This window comes from Cupressus sempervirens, chromosome 7, assembly GCF_028749045.1.
Source record: "Cupressus sempervirens isolate cs-2001-9-10 chromosome 7, ASM2874904v1, whole genome shotgun sequence".
Taxonomy (NCBI): Eukaryota; Viridiplantae; Streptophyta; class Pinopsida; order Cupressales; family Cupressaceae; genus Cupressus; species Cupressus sempervirens.
Window position 1 is genome coordinate 84,214,086 of NC_143124.1, and position 6,550 is coordinate 84,220,635.

The following is a 6,550-nucleotide window of genomic DNA, read 5'->3' on the forward strand; positions in this document are numbered from 1 at the left end:
CCCATGAAAAATTATCTAAAACAACAAAATCAATCTCTGAACCTAAAATAACCAAGATATCTATTAAAATGCAAAAAAAAGGAAAAAAAAATTGAATGGGATGTGCATGGAGTAGAATCTGGAAAATAGAATGTCTCAAGATATGTATCTTGGAGTGCAAAATAGAACTTATAAATTTGACTGTATAAATAAGAAACTAAACGAAATCAAAAATCCAAAAAAATTGCACCATCATGATGGGCTCGAAACTACCTTTCTTGCAATATTTTATTTGTGGAAAATGGAGTCTAGATGAGTAAGTTATGGCCAAAACAACCATAGGTAGGTCAAAAAAAATGCTAGAAAAGTAAAAAAGTACTACCTCAAGATCTAGGCCAGAATGCTCTGGGAAGTGTGCCCACTAGTACCATAAATTACCTTAGGATTTGTGCCAAAACTTTTTATTACCATACCAAATTGTCTTGATTTGTGTGCAAAATCTCAATTTGTGCATCCAAAAATCTCGATTTGTGTGCCTAAAAAAATTAATTTACATCCCAAAAATTAGAATATTGCTGCCTCATAAATGTACCAAATTTGGGAGCAATATTTTTTAGCCTCAAATTCCAACTATGTCCAAATTGGATAAATTTTATATGAAAATAGAGGTTTTTGGGTGCTCTGAGCTCAACAATGATGTTTGTTTGGGCTCAAAGTGATCCAAAAAATAGTGATCCCCTAGATTCAACACAAAATAACTCTAAAAAATGAGACCCTTTCAAATAAAATGCACAAGTCTAAAAAATGATGTCAAATCTCTCAAGAACATAACAGGTAAAAAATGATGTCAAATCTCTCAAGAACATAATAGGGGCATGAAAATCTAGAGCTCTGATACCATGTTGAAGTTTATATTTAAAAGATCAACCCTACAGCTCCCAAGAATCACCTACATGAAAACACCTATCATAGAAAGAGAGAAGAAAAAACTATGGAGGCTGGAATTCCTAGATCAATGGGTGAGACATTCTTAATGAGCAAAAAGAGAGATTGCTAAATTATAAAAAGTGAATGAATAAAATTACAAAGAGATCAATCATTATAAAAGGAGATCAAAACCCTAAAAGGTAAAACCTAGGTTACATGATAATAAATAATGAAATAATTAATTATTATATGTCTAAAGTTTAGCTTAAGTAAACTAGAGATAATAAGCGACTTAATAAATAAATCAAAATGATTTATTTAATGAGGTGATATCTTATTACTCTAACATGGATAACTTGGATTTATTTCCCTCTTACCTCCACCTTAAGAGCATTTAAAAAATAAGATAACCAATATAGAGTTGAGATATAAAGATATGATAAGATGATAAAGTATATATAGAAATGAAAGCGGGGAAGAGGATATACCTTGTGAAATACAAACCTATAAATTAGTTATCAAATGACCTCCAAAAGAGCTAACTCTAGTGACCTAAACAAAAACTGTGAGATAGAAAAAACTCAAAATTTGTTTTTGATTTGCCATGGTTGAATTGTATGATTAGGGGCAAACCATTCACCACTGATGCAATAAGGGTGATCTGGTTCGACCTGATGGAATGAGTGCAATGTTGATTCTCATTTCATAGTTCTATAGAAAGCCAAAAATATTATCTAGATCTACAACTTATTTCCCAACCCAAAATTTGAAACTTACAAAATGAAGGATTTATTCATTTATTGTTGGGGGGTTGACCTCAGTCAAACCCAACTTTAGGAATTAACCTTGAATTGAACTTAAGATGGAATGATAGAAATTAGTTGTAATATATCTAATATGAAGTAATGTAAATCTATGAAAATGCTCATGAATTTGAAATATAATCAAGTATGTAGATGCAATAGCTTTAAAGTCAACTTCAAAAATCCCTAGTAAGGAAATCAAATTGAAACCAAAACCTTCATGAATGAATATGCTTGAAATCCACCTTGAGAGGCTGAATGTAGAAGATGTCAAAACGATCTTGAATGTATGAAGGGAGATCTTGAATGTTGAAAGTGCAGTAGAAGATAAACTCCTTCAATAGCTTGAATTCATGATCCTTGATCTTCAATGGATAGATTTCTTGAATTCCTTAAATACTCGAAGAATGCTTGAGAACTTGAGAGCTTGATTGAGAGTCCTTGGTAATAGAATGCTTGGATGAGAAATGAAGAAAATGGATGGGTTTATATAGATCTCAGAATAGACTAACTCTTGTAAGCTAACATGCCTAGGAATCAATACCTCAGAGGTATCTTGACATGGGACCCAAATAGTGGACTCAAAATAGGGCCTAGTCAGGAGCACACTATGGCCCTAATTGGCCCATCAGTACCAAGAACCTAGATGGGATCCCAAAACATGTCCCAAATCTGAGAAATCAAGTATAAAGTTTGAGATTTAGTTGTTTCAGTACAAAGAGTAGATTCCAAGTGGCTAAATAAAGGGAAAGGAGGACCTAGATGAATAGATCCTACCTAAATCTTAACACCATGAAAAATAGTATCTTTAAAGAGGATCTATTGCATTTTACACTAATTCTACCTAGGAGAAAGGATGGAAGAGGGAGAGGAAATAAAGAAAGGTGTAGAGGGAATGGTGATTTCACCTAAAAATGAGTGTTAAATCATCTTTAAATTGAGGTGCTTCCAATTTAAGTCGATATATTAAGCCCCCACTTTAGAGAGAGTGTGGATCAACCCACACTCGTAGTAAAGTAGAGAGAAGAAGAGAAGAATTTAATGAATCAAAATGAGGTAGAACATCACTTAGTCAAATGTAATGATCCCCCAAGGCTAAGGGTCCTAACTCCACATCCATACACTAGGGTGCAAAGAAAAAGAAACAAAGCTAAAAAGATAAAGACACAACAAGGGGGTTAATACTAAATAGACCCAAATAAACCAATGAAAGAGACCTTAGCTGAAGAAACATCTCACCCACTAATATCATATTTTCAAAGCTATTAGAAGAGCATAAATAATGACATGAGAAATACAAGAGAAACATCATTAATAATATAACTTCAAGATCTATCTCTACTAGCATGAAATCAAAAAAGAGAGAAGGGAGAGAAAAGTGATTACCTTACCCAGTAGAGTGCCCACCCTACTTTGAATCACCAAGAGAGTCATTGTAAAAGATTGTATTGAATGGTCTAATGGGGTGGTAACACATAAGTCAACCCAATGAAGTTCCACTCAATCACCTTTCTTCATATCGTCATGGCATGGTCTTGTAAAAATGCATTACCCATGTATGAGACTTAAAATGTTGTGCTTTAACACATTACTTATATTAGGACTTAGCAAATTGTTATGTGTTACCCATGTATAAGATTTAGCATATATGTATCTGGATGTGTTACTCAAATATTTGACTTAAAAAATTGTTATGCATTACCCACAAATGAGATTTAGCATATGTGCTTATGTGTGTGAAAGAGAAAGAGATAAAGTAACAATATATCAATTTAAGAATGAATTTGAAAGCATACCAAGGATCTAGGGCTAAAGTACTCTAAGTCATGCTTAGAATCTACATTTGCTATCCCATGAGAGAAGAAACTATATACAAGGAGGGCTTATATATGGCCCCCTCCTTATCATGTCTAGATACTAGACATGAGAAGGTAGAGAAAGAGGATACCCACCTTATGCAACAAGGAGATATCCTTAAAGAATCAATGTGGACTACATTCATAGCAAAGATCTTTAACTCTTATAATATGTGAACATAGACATGTTAGATAACTAAGGGGCAGCATGAATTAGTTATGTCTAGTTATCCTATAGGCCTTTCAAACACTTTAGTACAAATTCAAACTTCATAAACTTCAACAACAATAACTCAATGATCCCATTTAACTTCACAATTCATACTTGTAATCAAAATTGTTATCTTACTATTCATAGCTTTATCAACTACCAAAAATCTAACTTAACTTCTACCAACTTGTAGTAGTAATGAAATATCATTAAAATCAACTTGGAACATAATATCAATCACACATTTGACACTATGATTTAATGTCGAAACCCTATAAAGGAAAAAACCACTTAGGGATGACAACCCAAAATAATTTGGCTTTTCTAAATTAAGCTCTACTAGGAGCCAACCTTGTCAAAGGTTACATGAACATTTTTTGTATGAACTAGTTAGAGCTTTTTAACATAAATATCACCTATACCTTATCACTCGTTGTCATTACGAAAGAGTGGCCTGGTGAAAAGATAAAGAAACATCACTAATTGATGTTACCCTATAAGATTTCATAGACTTGTTAGGTCCACTCGGTTAAGAGATTCTCTACTACAATGGTAAGAAAGTAGAAGTTAAATGACCTATTAGGTTTAGCACTACCTTGCTTGTTCAAATCTTGGTTTGGCTATGTCTTCTTCCTTATTATCTTTGTTAGGCTGATTTACTCATTTACAGTATCACTTTGCACTATCTTGGTTTGATCTTTTCAACTCTTTTTCTACTCAGTTCAACTTGCTTCTTTCTCTAGTAATTCAACAATAATGAGAAACCAAAACTTTCCTCAAACATCTCCTTAAATAGTAATCTCTCGACTTCCAAATTCTTCTAGATTTTGTTGGCTAACCACAATTATATATCTCATATTCAAAGTATTTAGTCATTTAGAAAAGAGAACATTCATTGAACTTTGTGCTCTTTCTTATCTTGCTTCAATCTCCATTATCAGATCTTCATTACATTTTTCTAGTTGTAGATCTTGTAATAAACTTTGACTTTAACCTTTGAACTTCTTGAAAATTCTTTATTTCTATCATAAGTCAGCCTTAGATCTTGTCTTTCTCAACATATTCTACTTGTTCAAACTCGGTGACCATTACATTTCACTTGGGTAACATATCACTCAGCTAACACTTTATTTACTTGGTAACACTAAACTTTATCTTCTCTTTTCCAATTGCTCAGTGACAACTATTGTCTATCGATGAATACAAAAATTCTTCTTTCTCCTTATTACTTGGTATAGCTTATATAGCTCATTGAATACATAAAATTCATCATCACATTACAAGATTACATTATTGTAAAAAAATTAAACCAACATTACATTATCCTTGTATAAATCATTCAAGTTCCCATTGAATACCATACTTAACATTATTCCACCTCATCATTATACTTTATTCAAATCCTCTTTGTCAATCAAATGATATGTTGCTGAAAAAAATTGATTAATTGTATATTGTCTTTAATGCTGCACAAAATGTCATATCTTTACTAGTCAATGTCTGTCAAGCTCACTAGGGTGATGGAGACAATTTTCTATGTTTGTCAAGCATTCTAGTGTTTACCAAGTTTAGAAGACAGTGTCTACCAAGTTCTCTTAGGCACCAAAGAAAAGTTCACAGAAGTTCAATGTCAACCGAGCTCACTCAATTAACAAAGGAAAGTTGGCATGGAACCGATGTTAGTAGAGCTCACTCGATTACCAATGGAAGTTTACAAAGTTGCAGAGTTAATCGAGTTCACTTGGTTAACACAAGACAATCATTTTAAAGTTAGTGTCTACTAGCAAAATTGGCTAACAAAGGATTTTCTTGTTTTGGCATATTGAGTTTAATAGATTTGTTTGTTGGTTCTAGCCAACTAAAGAGATGAAGAATTATTATTATAAGTTTTATTCAAGCTGACTTTACAATGTATATGATATAAGTATAAGGTTAAGTTGAGAATTGAAGATGTGTGAGAATGTGTGGAAGATAAGAAGATGCTTAAAGGAAGTGAATTGGAAGGATAAACATAATATCCTTGTTGGGTGGCAAAGATTAATGTGATCAAGAAGAATCAATTATTATAGCTAGAATTGAGATCTGAAATTAGCAATATAGTTCCATCATCGATTAGGTCATATCATTGTTACTCTCCAACCATTTTAGTAGTAAATCAAATCTAGTAATAGAGTTAGCCTAACAACTATTTGTAAATCTTCTATCGAGGTGGTATTTCTAGATTGAAGTGTCTAAAGACCTCTAACAAGACCACTCCTAACAGGGTGATTAAATCCTCTAATAGGGTCACACCTAATAGTGTGTTTTGTAACCCTAAATAGGGTTGGATCCTAATATGGCTCACTTTAGAATAGTGAAAAATAATAACTAGTTACAATTGGTGGTTTTTCATAAATTGGGTTTCCAAGTTATAACTTGGTGTCACTTATGTTCATGCTTTTTTTTATGTGTATGCAACTAAGTTGATTAAGGTTAATCATTCTAATATATTAATATCTACATGTTAAGTATTTGTCGAGTAATAGTTGTTATTATAGTACTTGCCAAGTTACAACATATTAATAGTGTTAACCGAGTGCCTGTGTGTTAACCAAGTGATAGTAGTTTCAACAGAGTTTATGTTTTGTAATAATATACAAGGGATCTAGGATTTATTTTTGTACAAAGGTACTCCTCTTATATTTCCAAAAATTTGTATTAGATCTTTTGGTTCTTGTATAGAAGGTTTCAAGGACCTAAGGTAAAGATCAAGATATCTTACAGAAGAGAAATTC